Below are 14562 nucleotides of genomic sequence, written 5' to 3'. Positions count from 1 at the left end.
TTTCAGTCATGCTTTGTTATTTAACTGTTCTTTTGTTCAAAAATATTTGATTTCTTCTCTTCGTGTGTTAGGACGGTTATTCACCTCTGACTTACCTGTGACCGATTTAGAGTGTAACACTCTCGCAAGCCTGATCACTTAGGCTGTTGCTGCTGGCAGTCTGCAGGCTACTACAGCCTGGCTGATCTGGCACATCTTGCAGACATTCCTTGTGTTTCCTATTAAAGCCGGATGTCTTATATGTCTATAGTGTTCTCTATTAGTGCACAAAGATTATTTTGTCTCTTTATGATAAGAAAAGACTGATTTCTGTCTCTTATTATGGTAAGAAGTGACTGATTTCTGTCTCTTATTATGGTAGGAAAAGACTGATTTCTGTCTCTTATTATGGTAGGAAAAGACTGATTTCTGTCTCTTATTATGGTAGGAAAAGACTGATTTCTGTCTCTTATTATGGGCGGAAAAGACAGAAATCAGTATCTTATTATGGTAGGAAAAGACTGATTTCTGTCTCTTATTATGGTCAGAAAAGACTGATTTCTGTCTCTTATTATGGTAGGAAAAGACTGATTTATGTCTCTTATTATGGTCGGAAAAGACTGATTTCTGTCTCTTATTATGGTAGGAAAAGACTGATGTCTGTCTCCTATTATGGTAGGAAAAGACTGATTTCTGTATTATCATGGCAGGAAAAACTGATTTCTGTATTATCATGGCAGGAAAAAAACTGATTTCTGTATTATCATGGCAGGAAAAAACTGATTTCTGTATTATGGCAGGGAAAAGATTAATGTGGGTTAATATTGTAATCATGGAGGGGGAGAAGTTTGAAATCCACGATGGTCAAAGTGTCGTAAAATGATCAAATTGGGGAAGAAAACATTTTCTTTTGTCTTGATTTTTGTTTTGCGAGAAATTTCAGAACAAAATGTTCGTTGTCGGACGAAAATGCGGCCATTATGGCTTTGCAGCGAATGTTTTCGTTTTTAAATCCGATTCAATCAAAATAAATCACGAAGTTCGCTTTATCAGATCCATTTTCTTGTTCTTCAGTCGGCTAAGTAGTTTTTAGGTCCAAATGTTTTTCATGGACTCTTGGGAGATTTATATTGACCCCTGGACGCTATGTCTGTTGGGTCTTGTAGATATAGTCCAGCGGTGACCATGGAGAGGTTATCAAGTGAGTCACCAACACGTGAGACACTACAATTACAAGTGAGTCACCAACAGGTGAGTCACCACAATTACAAGTGAGTCACCAACAGGTGAGTCACCACAATTACAAGTGAGTCACCAACAGGTGAGTCACCACAATCATGCATGTGAGTCACCACAAATCACACAAATGAGTCACTACAATTACAAGTGAGTCACCACAATCATACAAATGAGTCACAACAATCACAAGTGGGTCACCACAGTCACACAAGTGAGTCACAAGTCACCACAATCGTGATTCATACCCCACCCGTTCCATGTTTTGTTTTTTTCAGACATTCTCCTTAGTAGGTGCCTTTATGCTGCTGAAGGGATCTTCATCCAAGGATTTAGAGCTACCCTTCCATTTCTCGGATCAATCCTGACTCCCCCAATCCTTGACGTTCCCCAGGCGTGGTATGACATTTACTGATTAAGGGCTTCGAAATGAACATAATAATAATAAAAATAGTAAGAGAAGCGGAGGTAATGCCTGCTGTTGCTGCTGCTACTACTACTGTTGCTGCTGCTGCTACTACTGTTGCTGCTGCTACTACAGTAGTAGGAGGGTAACTGTCACATTCTTCACTTTCACGCGTAATAAATCTCTTTTATTACCTTGTTGATCGATTAACTAGGCCTACGTTACTGATCGATAAAGTAGGCCTACCTCAGTCTGTGCCGTCATGCAAATTATATTGGTCATGGTGGGAGGGGTGACAGACACGCAGGCCAGGATTAATGTAAGCGAGTCAGTGTGATGGGGGAGATATTGGAGTGGTGGTGGTGGTGGTGGTGTTGGTGGTGTTCTCAGCTACGTGTGCAACTGGGGGGTCAAACTGTAGCTTCTGGTCCTGCCTTTAACCGGAGTTGGAGAGGATCTGGTGAAGGAATTGTTTTTGTAAGGAAGTATATTGAGGGAAGGGAGATTTTGGGGAACAGGGACGTTTCGCTTGTCAGGAGAAGTGGCAGTTGTTTTTCCTGTGAGGAATGCCTCATATATATATATATATATATATATATATATATATATATATATATATATATATATATATATATATATATATATATATATATATATATATATATATATATATATATATATATATATATATATATATATATAATATACATATATATATATATATATATATATATATATATATATATATATATATATATATATATATATATATATATATATATATATATATATATATATATATATAACAAAAAGGCACAATACCGTGACTGGAACGATACACAAATAACCCGCACATAAAAGAGAGAAGCTTACGACAACGTTTCGGTCCGACTTGGACCATTGACAAAGTCACACTAACAGAGGTGGAGCAGGACGGCTATATATAGGCAGGAAGAGGTGGAGGTAGTAGTAGTAGTAGTAGTAGTACAAGAATTGTATATAATACCGACAAGATGAAATTAAGACACATGCACAACACCCGGGCATCCCCATCGTAGACGTTTCGCCATCCAACCTCCACCTCCACCTCTTCCTGCCTATATATAGCCGTCCTGCTCCACCTCTGTTAGTGTGACTTTGTCAATGGTCCAAGTCGGACCGAAACGTCGTCGTAAGCTTCTCTTTTATGTGCGGGTTATTTGTATATATATATATATATATATATATATATATATATATATATATATATATATATATATATATATATATATATATATATATATATATATATATATGCATATATATATATATGCATATATATATATATGCATATATATATATATGCATATATATATATATATATATATATATATATATATATATATATATATATATATATATATATATATATATAATATATATATGTTGTGCCGAATATGTAAAACTGGTCAATTAGCAAGAACTCATTTAAAATTAAGCCCTTTCTAAAATTTTCTCTTATACGTTTAAAGATATATTTTTTTCATTAATGTTGATGTAAAAATTTATAATTTTGCACCAAAAGGAACTTATAAAACTTACCTAACCTTATTATAACAAGCTCAATTTATTTTAGCCTAACTCAACTAAATATATTTTAGATTTGTTTACAATAATTTAATACTAAACAAACACAGTGAAATATTTTTTTTTCGTTAGGTTCAGAATGATTTTGGCGAAATTATTGCATACACAAATTTTCACTTGTCCTATATGGCAAGATGAGCGTTGCTATTTAAGCCAAGATCGCAAGTTCTGCCTATTCGGCACGACATATATATATATATGAGAATAGTTTGTTCGTGGGTTGTGTGAAGGACCTGTCTTGTTGGGCCAGCGGGCCTGCTGCAGTGTTCCCTTTCTTATGAGTCGCGCGTCAGCTGTTGCTTTGTTGTGGGATGTGATAGTGAGGTGTGGGCTAGACCCTTTATATGCCTTCCTCTGATGCATTACTTTTATTGTTCCTTGATATTTTAAGTAGTCACGAAAGCGCATGGAATTTCTCTATTCTTTCACAGTGGTTGTTTTGTATATATATATGTATGTTTTGTATATATGTTAATGTTGCAGTTTAAAAACTGTAGTGTAAAACACCCTTCTGGCAAGACAGTGATGGAGTGAATGATGGTGAAAGTTTTTCTTTTTCGGGCCACCCTGCCTTGGTGGGAATCGGCCAGTTTTCTCTGAGGTACGTTTATTGTCTTCTCTGACGATGAGGGTCCCCATTCCAGCTATAGAGGTGGTACTTCTCTATATATTTAAAATATATATATATATATATATATATATATATATATATATATATATATATATATATATATATATATATATATATATATATATATATATATATATATATAGGCATGCATTCGTTGCATCTGTTCATTTTATACATATTATAGGAAGAGACATTCATCACACCACGGGTCTGTCATATGATGACCAGCTCAGTGGAGGTTTTAGTCATGTGAGCGAGACCTTCCACCGGCTTACCCGTCCACCCTGTAATCAGATTATCATCACAAGACGCAGTTATAGTGTTAGCTGTATAATCATCTTTATTAGTAGACTGCAATAATTTAAACTGAGGTAAAATATACATTTGATATTAGTTTTATTATTATTGCTAATTATTATCATTATTATCACAATATTTATGAGTTGCTCTTATTTTATTCATCATAAAAAAAATTGCTTGTTAGTTATTCTTTGTTATTGATTTGTACATGTAATATAGATATTTATGTTGTATGAAAGTATGATGGTGATACACATGTGTTGACTCTGCTTGTGAACTCTACTGATCCAGCGTCTCTAAACCAAATAGTTTAGATTTTAAGCTTTAGAATGTTCACGTATGATGATCAAAGAGTTTTACACTCTCGCTAGAAATGTTGCGGCTTATCTTTCAGATTAAGGCAGTTTAGACAACCAAGAATAGTTCTGAAGACTTCATCTTGCATTAACTCCATGCATTGAAGATTACATTTTGCCCTCGAAGCGGCTAATTTATTATGCGCCGTATAAGCCGTGCCATGCGATGATCGCTAAGCTGCGTGCATGTAGTTGTGGAGGCCACCACGGGATAACTGTGAATATGAGGACACAAATAGGCCTACTGATTGGCTAAAAAAAGAAAGTATAAGAAAAGGAGATCTTTTAATAAGAGTCTTGCCCTGCAAGAGGCAGTAGGTGAAACCATATGGGTAGAGAAACAGCCTAGGAACTAGTCCCCCAGGAGGGTTGACAGGAGTACATCTTCATATATGTCTGCAGTTTATGTTTCACCTGTTGCAAGCCGATTTAGGATATTTGCTTAAAATGTTTTTTTTTTTAATTGAGATACTAAGGGTCAAAGGTGTTTTCTTTAACCAGCGTTACATAGGTGTAACGCGATGTGTTTAAGGTTTAATACTGGTTGTATACAAGTTTCAGTATTCTTATGTAAACAGTTATCAGAAATATTGTCGAAGCAAAGTTATTTGTCCTTAACTTGGACAAGTTCCTTTAGGATGCGCCTGTTCAGCCAGGCTGTCAAGTGGGTTTTGCGGGCAGCAACAACTTGGCTGATCAGGTGGTTACGAGGGAAGCCTGACATTAATGTCAGGCTTGAAACATCCACCTTCCTCAGTACTCTTGTATTAGACGCCAGATACAGTTGTGTCTCATTGGCATAGGCAGCCTTCCTCACCCCACACCTTCATCTCTACCACCTCCCTACCATCCATACTACCTTCCCATCATTTCCTTCCGATCTGTATATATTTAACCATCTTGTGTGATGGAATATGACAGGCAAAATATAGGTAGCCTTTGTTCCTACTATGTAACCATCGTGTAGAATAGGGTAGCAACACACTGCTGTTGTATCCAATATTGATCAATAAGAAAATTAAATCTTCCCCATTTCTCTCTCTACATATTCCTCATCCAATCCTCCCGTTTTCCTTTCCACATCCACATTACCACAATCCAACAACTCTCATTAACACACACTCTCCCCACATCCCTCCCTACCTTCTTCTCTACGTGCCTCCCCACGGCTTCCCTCCGTACTTGCAACCATACCATACCTTCCTCAATCCTCACTCCTTCCCCATCCTTTCTCATCATCCCCATCGCTCCCACATCTTCCCCACAGACGAGGCTGGTAAAAGTGCTGTTACCTGGACACACCCCGTATTGACACCCGCTTGACAATATAGATGTTTTAACATTGGGTAAGCACACCAGCGCCCTCTAATTAAACTCCCAGAATGTTGTTATTGTTGGGGGGTTGGATCTATAAAAGGAGGAGGAGAGTGAGTGTGTCATTACCCAGGGTGATAGGATTGGGAGGAATATCCCCCATCTGGAGTGATAGCAGAGGGGGTAGCCCCCTCTCGGGGTAATTGCATAGGGGGAGGGGTACCCATTCACGGTGATAGCAGAGGGGGAAGAGCCCACCCATTTGCCCTTCCTCATGTACAATGCATGACCTAGTTAGTGGTATTGCTAGGGGGAGGAAGGGGAGTCGTGGGGAGCCACTCCTAGCAGGTGGCATTGCTGGAGGGAGTCATGGGGAGCCTCTCCTAACAGGTGGCAGTGTTATGGGGAGGAAGGGGAGTCATGGGCGCCCTCCTAACAGGTGGAAATATTATGAGGAGGAAGGGGAGTCATGGGGGCTCTCCTAACATGTGGATGTGTTACGGGGAGGAAGAGAAGTCCTGGGGGCTTTCCTAACAGGTGGCAGTGTTATGGGGAGGGAGTCATGGGGGCCTTCCTAACAGGTGGCAATGTTATGGGGAGGGAGTCATGGGGGCCTTCCTAACAGGTGGCAATGTTATGGGAGGAAGGGTAGAGAGAGGAGGCAAGGTGAGAGGGTGTGACTTCTGACAGTTCTGTTGATACACTCCGCCCAATAAACACGCTGCCGCCATCTTCAATAACTAATGTTACCACAGTGCACACAAGTTCTTGCTGCCTTTGTAACCATCAGCTATTTGTTTATTATTTACCAAAATTGTATGATGGTGCTCTGAGGAAGACGGGCGTGGGGGGGGGGAGGTAATACAAGAGTTCCTTGTTCCTTCATTATGGGGCGACTAGTTAGCCAGACAGACCGAATGGGCTGAGTCTTGTCTATCGTTTGTATTTCCAGTTCTTATGGTTAAATAATAGATCATAGAAGAAAAATCTCACATTCCACTCTACTAGAACACTTTACGTCACATATATTCAGATCAGGTAATTATAATATTGGGGACAATGAGGCATTAAAGTTATTTCGCTAATACTAGAAGAACATTGAATACAGAATTACTGGTAAAGCACCATTAATACAAGGTTACTATGAGGAGATTAAGTTGACACACCGGCCGCCTCCCACCAAGGTAGGGTAATTCCCCCCAGCAAAGGAAACACATTCACCACCATTCATTCAATGGCTGTCTGGCCAGAAATGGTCCGACAACACAGTTGAGATGGTCCTCCGAACTGCAACATTCCCAGCATCCTTCAGAGTGCCAGGGAGTGATATGCTATATGGAGCGAAGTTATTACAGTGATCTATATTTCATAAATATGAGAAATGGGAATTACAAACTATAATGAAGGATACACTTGTAATTAGTTTGCTCACTACAGTTCACTTACACGCGTCCACTTCATCTGTCGGTCTACCCACAAGGAATTCTGTTTTAACCACTGCCTATGGAGTAGCATCACAGTTGAAAACACCCAGAGTGTGCAGCTACACCCGCTGTGTGGAGCTACATCCGCTGTGTGGAGCTACACCTGCTGTGTGGAGCTACATCCGCTGTGTGGAGCTACACCTGCTGTGTGGAGCTACACCTGCTGTGTGGAGCTACACCCGCTGTGTGGAGCTACACCCGCTGTGTGGAGGTACACCTGCTGTGTGGAGCTACACCTGCTGTGTGGAGCTACACCTGCTGTGTGGAGCTACACCTGCTGTGTGGACCTACACCCGCTGTGTGGAGCTACACCTGCTGTGTGGAGCTACACCTGCTGTGTGGAGCGACACCTGCTGTGTGGAGCTACACCCGCTGTGTGGAGCTACACCTGTTGTGTGGAGCTACACCTGCTGTGTGGAGCTACACCCGCTGTGTGGAGCTACACCCGCTGTGTGGAGCTACACCCGCTGTGTGGAGCTACACCTGCTGTGTGGAGCTACACCTGCTGTGTGGAGCTACACCTGCTGTGTGGAGCTACACCTGCTGTGTGGAGCTACACCTGCTGTGTGGAGCTACACCCGCTGTGTGGAGCTACACCCGCTGTGTGGAGCTACATCCGCTGTGTGGAGCTACACCCGCTGTGTGGAGCTAAACCTGCTGTGTGGAGCTACACCTGCTGTGTGGAGCTACACCTGCTGTGTGGAGCTACACCCGCTGTGTGGAGCTACACATGCTGTGTGGAGCTACACCTGCTGTGTGGAGCTACACCCGCTGTGTGGAGCTACACATGCTGTGTGGAGCTACACCTGCTGTGTGGAGCTACACCTGCTGTGTGGAGCTACACCCGCTGTGTGGAGCTACATCCGCTGTGTGGAGCTACACCCGCTGTGTGGAGCTACACCTGCTGTGTGGAGCTACACCCGCTGTGTGGAGCTACACCTGCTGTGTGGAGCTACACCCGCTGTGTGGAGCTACACATGCTGTGTGGAGCTACACCTGCTGTGTGGAGCTACACCTGCTGTGTGGAGCTACACCTGCTGTGTGGAGCTACACCCGCTGTGTGGAGCTACACCTGCTGTGTGGAGCTACACCTGCTGTGTGGAGCTACACCTGCTGTGTGGAGCTACACCTGCTGTGTGGAGCTACACCTGCTGTGTGGAGCTACGCCTGCTGTGTGGAGCTACACCCGCTGTGTGGAGCTACACCCGCTGTGTGGAGCTACACCTGCTGTGTGGAGCTACACCCGCTGTGTGGAGCTACACCTGCTGTGTGGAGCTACACCTGCTGTGTGGAGCTACGCCTGCTGTGTGGAGCTACACATGCTGTGTGGAGCTACACCCGCTGTGTGGAGCTACACCTGCTGTGTGGAGCTACGCCTGCTGTGTGGAGCTACACCTGCTGTGTGGAGCTACACCTGCTGTGTGGAGCTACACCCGCTGTGTGGAGCTACACCTGCTGTGTGGAGCTACGCCTGCTGTGTGGAGCTACACCTGCTGTGTGGAGCTACACCCGCTGTGTGGAGCTACACCTGCTGTGTGGAGCTACGCCTGCTGTGTGGAGCTACACCTGCTGTGTGGAGCTACACCTGCTGTGTGGAGCTACACCCGCTGTGTGGAGCTACACCTGCTGTGTGGAGCTACACCTGCTGTGTGGAGCTACACCTGCTGTGTGGAGCTACACCCGCTGTGTGGAGCTACACCCGCTGTGTGGAGCTACACCCGCTGTGTGGAGCTACACCTGCTGTGTGGAGCTACGCCTGCTGTGTGGAGCTACACCTGCTGTGTGGAGCTACACCTGCTGTGTGGAGCTACACCCGCTGTGTGGAGCTACACCTGCTGTGTGGAGCTACACCTGCTGTGTGGAGCTACACCCGCTGTGTGGAGCTACACCTGCTGTGTGGAGCTACACCCGCTGTGTGGAGCTACACCCGCTGTGTGGAGCTACACCTGCTGTGTGGAGCTACACCCGCTGTGTGGAGCTACACCCGCTGTGTGGAGCTACACCTGCTGTGTGGAGCTACACCCGCTGTGTGGAGCTACACCTGCTGTGTGGAGCTACACCCGCTGTGTGGAGCTACACCCGCTGTGTGGAGCTACACCTGCTGTGTGGAGCTACACCCGCTGTGTGGAGCTACACCCGCTGTGTGGAGCTACACCCGCTGTGTGGAGCTACACCCGCTGTGTGGAGCTACACCTGCTGTGTGGAGCTACACCTGCTGTGTGGAGCTACACCCGCTGTGTGGAGCTACACCCGCTGTGTGGAGCTACACCTGCTGTGTGGAGCTACACCCGCTGTGTGGAGCTACACCCGCTGTGTGGAGCTACACCCGCTGTGTGGAGCTACACCTGCTGTGTGGAGCTACACCTGCTGTGTGGAGCTACACTCCTCTATTTGATAGTTAATATGGTGGGAACACTCAAAAGGGCTATTAGTAATAATAATACTAATGATGATAACCCAAGGTATTTAAAAGGATACAGGACTATTACCCGTTCGAGTTACCAGATCAAGCTGGTGGTGATGGAAATGTGGATCTGCGGGCTGGCAACAACAGCGTGGTTGATCAAGTAGTCAAGAAAATGGAAATTTTGGCTGGGCTGGAGGGATAGAAGAACCCTCAAAGTCGGTCTTCTCTTCTGAACACTTAGTGTAGTCAAAATCTTTCTGTTCTGATAAAAATAACTCACTCAACTCACTCGCAGAATTCATGAGTTTAGTATAAATTTATTTTTGGCAATATTTTTTTGAAGATTTGCACTAAATTATTAATCACTGAAAGTAAACATTTTTAGTGATTTTTTTTTTTAAATTGCTTCAGTAACCATGATTCTGGCACATAAGAGGTTCATTGATCACGTATTATTTTCACAGATCAGTCAGGTTATGATGGATTTGTAGGCCTGCTGGCCGCTGGCAGCAACAGGCTGGTCCTCAGTTACCTCTGGAACTTGGTGGTAGGTGTGTCACGGGTGTAGTTTGAACTGCTACCAGCAGGTGTGCCTGCATCTGTCTCTGCTACCAGCAGGTGTGCCTGCATCTGTCTCTGCTACCAGCAGGTGTGCCTGCATCTGTCTCTGCTACCAGCAGGTGTGCCTGCATCTGTCTCTGCTACCAGCAGGTGTGCCTGCATCTGTCTCTGCTACCAGCAGGTGTGCCTGCATCTGTCTCTGCTACCAGCAGGTGTGCCTGCATCTGTCTCTGCTACCAGCAGGTGTGCCTCCATCTGTCTCTGCTACCAGCAGGTGTGCCTGCATCTGTCTCTGCTACCAGCAGGTGTGCCTGCATCTGTCTCTGCTACCAGCAGGTGTGCCTGCATCTGTCTCTACTACCAGCAGGTGTGCCTGCATCTGTCTCTGCTACCAGCAGGTGCGCCTGCATCTGTCTCTGCTACCAGCAGGTGTGCCTGCATCTGTCTCTGCTACCAGCAGGTGTGCCTGCATCTGTCTCTGCTACCAGCAGGTGTGCCTGCATCTGTCTCTGCTACCAGCAGGTGTGCCTACATCTGTCGTCCACAACTCTAGAGATTTAAAACAAAAAGTCACAATACCGCGACTGGAAGAATACACAAATAACCCGTACATAGGAGAGAGGAGCTTACCACGACGTTCTGTTCCGACTTAGACCATTTACAAAGTCACACAAAATCATTTGCGTCGTCGTAACCTTCTCTCTCAAGAGATTTTGATGTGTGTAATCCAGACGCTTCACTTGTTTCTTAGTGATTTATTCTCCATTGTTCGCATTATTTTTTGAGTGTTAAGTGTAAGGGCACACCCATCAGAAAAACGTTGTACCCTCTCTGTATTCCCATCAGATCACCGTGTCTCCGCGTCCATCAGAGCAACACACCTCCCAGGATCACTCAGGGGTTGTAATAATACCTGTAAAGCTGCAGGTAAAGTAAGGAGCAGTGTGGGAGATCCTTTGTCCTCTGTAGGATGCGAGTGTAGGATTCTCCTGGGAAATTGGCAGCGCTGGACGTACGCTATTAGGCGTGCAAGGTTATTGTGCGTACAGTGTAGGAGTCTCCTCGAACCCTAGCTGACGCTACGATCAGGTTAGGTTAGGTTTGTCAGGAAACAGGCTCAAGCATTTCCCGCCGATCAACTAGACCAGGACCCCTTATATTTAAATTAATTTTCCCAGGGACCCCAGGTTTTTTTAAGGTCCATCTACTCAACAAGTCGATTTTATCAACTAACAACAAACTTGTTTTCCCAGTTTCATCTCTCAATTGAAAGAGCGAATTTGGCAGACAGGGTATGATGTCTGTGTAGGTCTGGAGGCCGTTGGCAGTAACAATCTGGTTGACCAGGCTTACGCAATTAAATAAATGGCAGAATTAAATAACTTACTTGTTCAATGAGATTGATGCTGCTGCTTTGTTACGCTATGTTCTGAATTTTAAATTCAATGGCAGACATTTTGAAGAGTAAGTCAAGTTCCACATTCATCCGGTTTCTGCATTTTGAGTTTATATAAAACAGCTGGAAAAAAAAGCCTACTCACTCATATAAATATGTAGTGAGGAATGGCATTAAATATCTCAGTCCTTTGGATGACAGTTCTGGCTACTCCGATTTGGAAACGGCTTTGAAATTTTGAACTTAGCTCACGGACTCCCTGTACTACCTTTGCGGATCCCCAGGGTTCCACGGACCACAGGTTGGGAACCACTGTGCTGCTAGTGCTGGTGCTTACAGCGCAACTTAGGAACGTTATGGAAGGTGGTGTGTGACGTCCCCTCTTGAACTTTGGAAATATTCTGTAAGAAGCAAGTTTCTCTTCTCCTTTATTTCTCACTCTCTCTGTCTCTGTCTCTTTCTCTGTCTCTCTGTCTCTGTCTGTCTGTCGGTCTGTCTGTCTGTCTGTCTCTGTCTGCCTGTCTCTCTCTCTCTCTCTCTCTCTCTCTCTCTCTCTCTCTCTCTCTCTCTCTCTCTCTCTCTCTCTCTCTCTCTCTCTCTCTCTTTGTCTCACCCATGTCCAAGACCGGGGTTCAGGAGTAGAAAATCTCTCGAGGGCCTTCACACACACACACACACACACACACACACACACACACACACACACACACACACACACACACACACACACACACACACACACACACACACACACACAGGACCTGTGCTGTTCTTGGTATATGTGAACGACATAACGGAAGGGATAGACTCAGAAGTGTCCTTGTTTGCAGATGATGTGAAGTTAATGAGAAGAATCAAATCGGATGAGGATCAGGCAGGACTACAAAGAGACCTGGACAGGCTACAAGCCTGGTCCAGCAACTGGCTCCTTAAGTTTAACCCTGCCAGATGCAAAGTCATGAAGATTGGGGAAGGGCAAAGAAGACCGCAGACACAATATAGTTTAGATGGCCAAAGACTGCAAACCTCACTCAAGGAAAAAGATCTGGGGGTGAGTATAACACCGAGCATATCTACTGAGGCGCACATCAATCAGATAACTGCTGCAGCATAAGGGCGCCTGGCAAACCTACGGATAACGTTCCGATACCTCAGTAAGGATTCGTTCAAGACTCTGTATACCATTTACGTCAGGCCCATACTGGAGTATGCAGCACCAGTTTGGAATCCACACCTAGTCAAGCACGTCAAGAAATTAGAGAAAGTGCAAAGGTTTGCAACAAGACTAGTCCCAGAGCTACGGGGATTGTCCTACGAAGAAAGGTTAAGGGAAATCGGCCTAACGACACTGGAGGACAGGAGGGTCAGGGGAGACATGATAACGACATATGAAATACTGCGCGGAATAGACAGGGTGGACAAAGACGGGATGTTCCAGAGAAGGGACACAGACACAAGAGGTCACAATTGGAAGTTGAAGACTCAGATGAATCAAAGGGATGTTAGGAAGTATTTCTTCAATCATAGAGTAGTCAGGCCGTGGAATAGCCTAGAAAGTGACGTAGTGGAGGCGGGAACCATACATAGTTTTAAGGCGAGGTATGATAAAGCTCATAGGGCAGGGAGAGAGAGGACCTAGTAGCAGTCAGCGAAGAGGCGGGGCCAGGAGCTATGACTCGACCCCTGCAACCACAAATAGGTGAGTACACACACACACACAGGTAGTGTTACCAGCTTGTGTCATGGTTGTGTGTTGGTGATCTTGGTGTCTCAAACAGGTCCTTCAGAGTGAAGTGGGAGCCACAGTGTTCCATCAGACCACTACTTGACTATATTAATTACCTGCAGCTTGACTACTGCAGGTGTTGCTGTTTATCTTGGCTATGTTCTCATGTAAGTGACTCTTGCTGCACTCACACCAACATACTATGTGGACGTTTGGATCTATTTCCAAATATAGGCACTATCACAACATGCTGGACTGAGAGATATAGGAGGAAATGTAAAATAAATCTAGTGAGAAACAAGTGCGCCGTGGACACAGTACGAGAACACAGTATCAGTATCCGTGGCCTCAGACTATTCAGCATACTACCAGCAGATATCAGAAACATTGCCGGAACAAGTGTAGAAGTTTTCAAAAGGAAACTGGATAACTACCTCCGCCAGGTGGCCGTGATGGATATGTAGATCAGCAGGCCGCCAGTAGCAATAGCCTGGTTGGCCAGGCAAGCCTGGCTCAGGGCTGTGCTACGGGAATAGGAAGACTTAAAACCAGTTACAGATATATCACTTGTATATTTGCAGCTAGCACCAACAACCTGGGAAGGCTGGATCCCCTCCAGGTATATCTGTGTGCTCACACCAACATACTGACTTTGCTCACCAACTTGCCCAGAACAACGTGCTGCCTTTGCTCACACCAACATACTGACTTTGCTCACACCAACTTGCCCAGAACAACGTGCTGCCTTTGCTCACACCAACATACTGACTTTGCTCACACCAACTTGCCCAGAACAACGTGCTGCCTTTGCTCACACCAACATACTGACTTTGCTCACACCAACTTGCCCAGAACAACGTGCTGCCTTTGCTCACACCAACATACTGACTTTGCTCACACCAACTTGCCCAGAACAACGTGCTGCCTTTGCTCACACCAACATACTGACTTTGCTCACACCAACTTGCCCAGAACAACGTGCTGCCTTTGCTCACAACAACATACTGACTTTGCTCACACCAACTTGCCCAGAACAACGTGCTGCCTTTGCTCACACCAACATATTGACTTAGCTCACAAGAACAGTCAGTATGATGTTGACGTTGTAAATTGCGTACGACAGTGAACGTAGTATAGTGA

The sequence above is a fragment of the Cherax quadricarinatus genome, chromosome 48 (genome assembly GCF_038502225.1).
Source record: "Cherax quadricarinatus isolate ZL_2023a chromosome 48, ASM3850222v1, whole genome shotgun sequence".
Classification (NCBI taxonomy): domain Eukaryota; kingdom Metazoa; phylum Arthropoda; class Malacostraca; order Decapoda; family Parastacidae; genus Cherax; species Cherax quadricarinatus.
Note: the sequence above shows the minus strand (reverse complement) of the source record.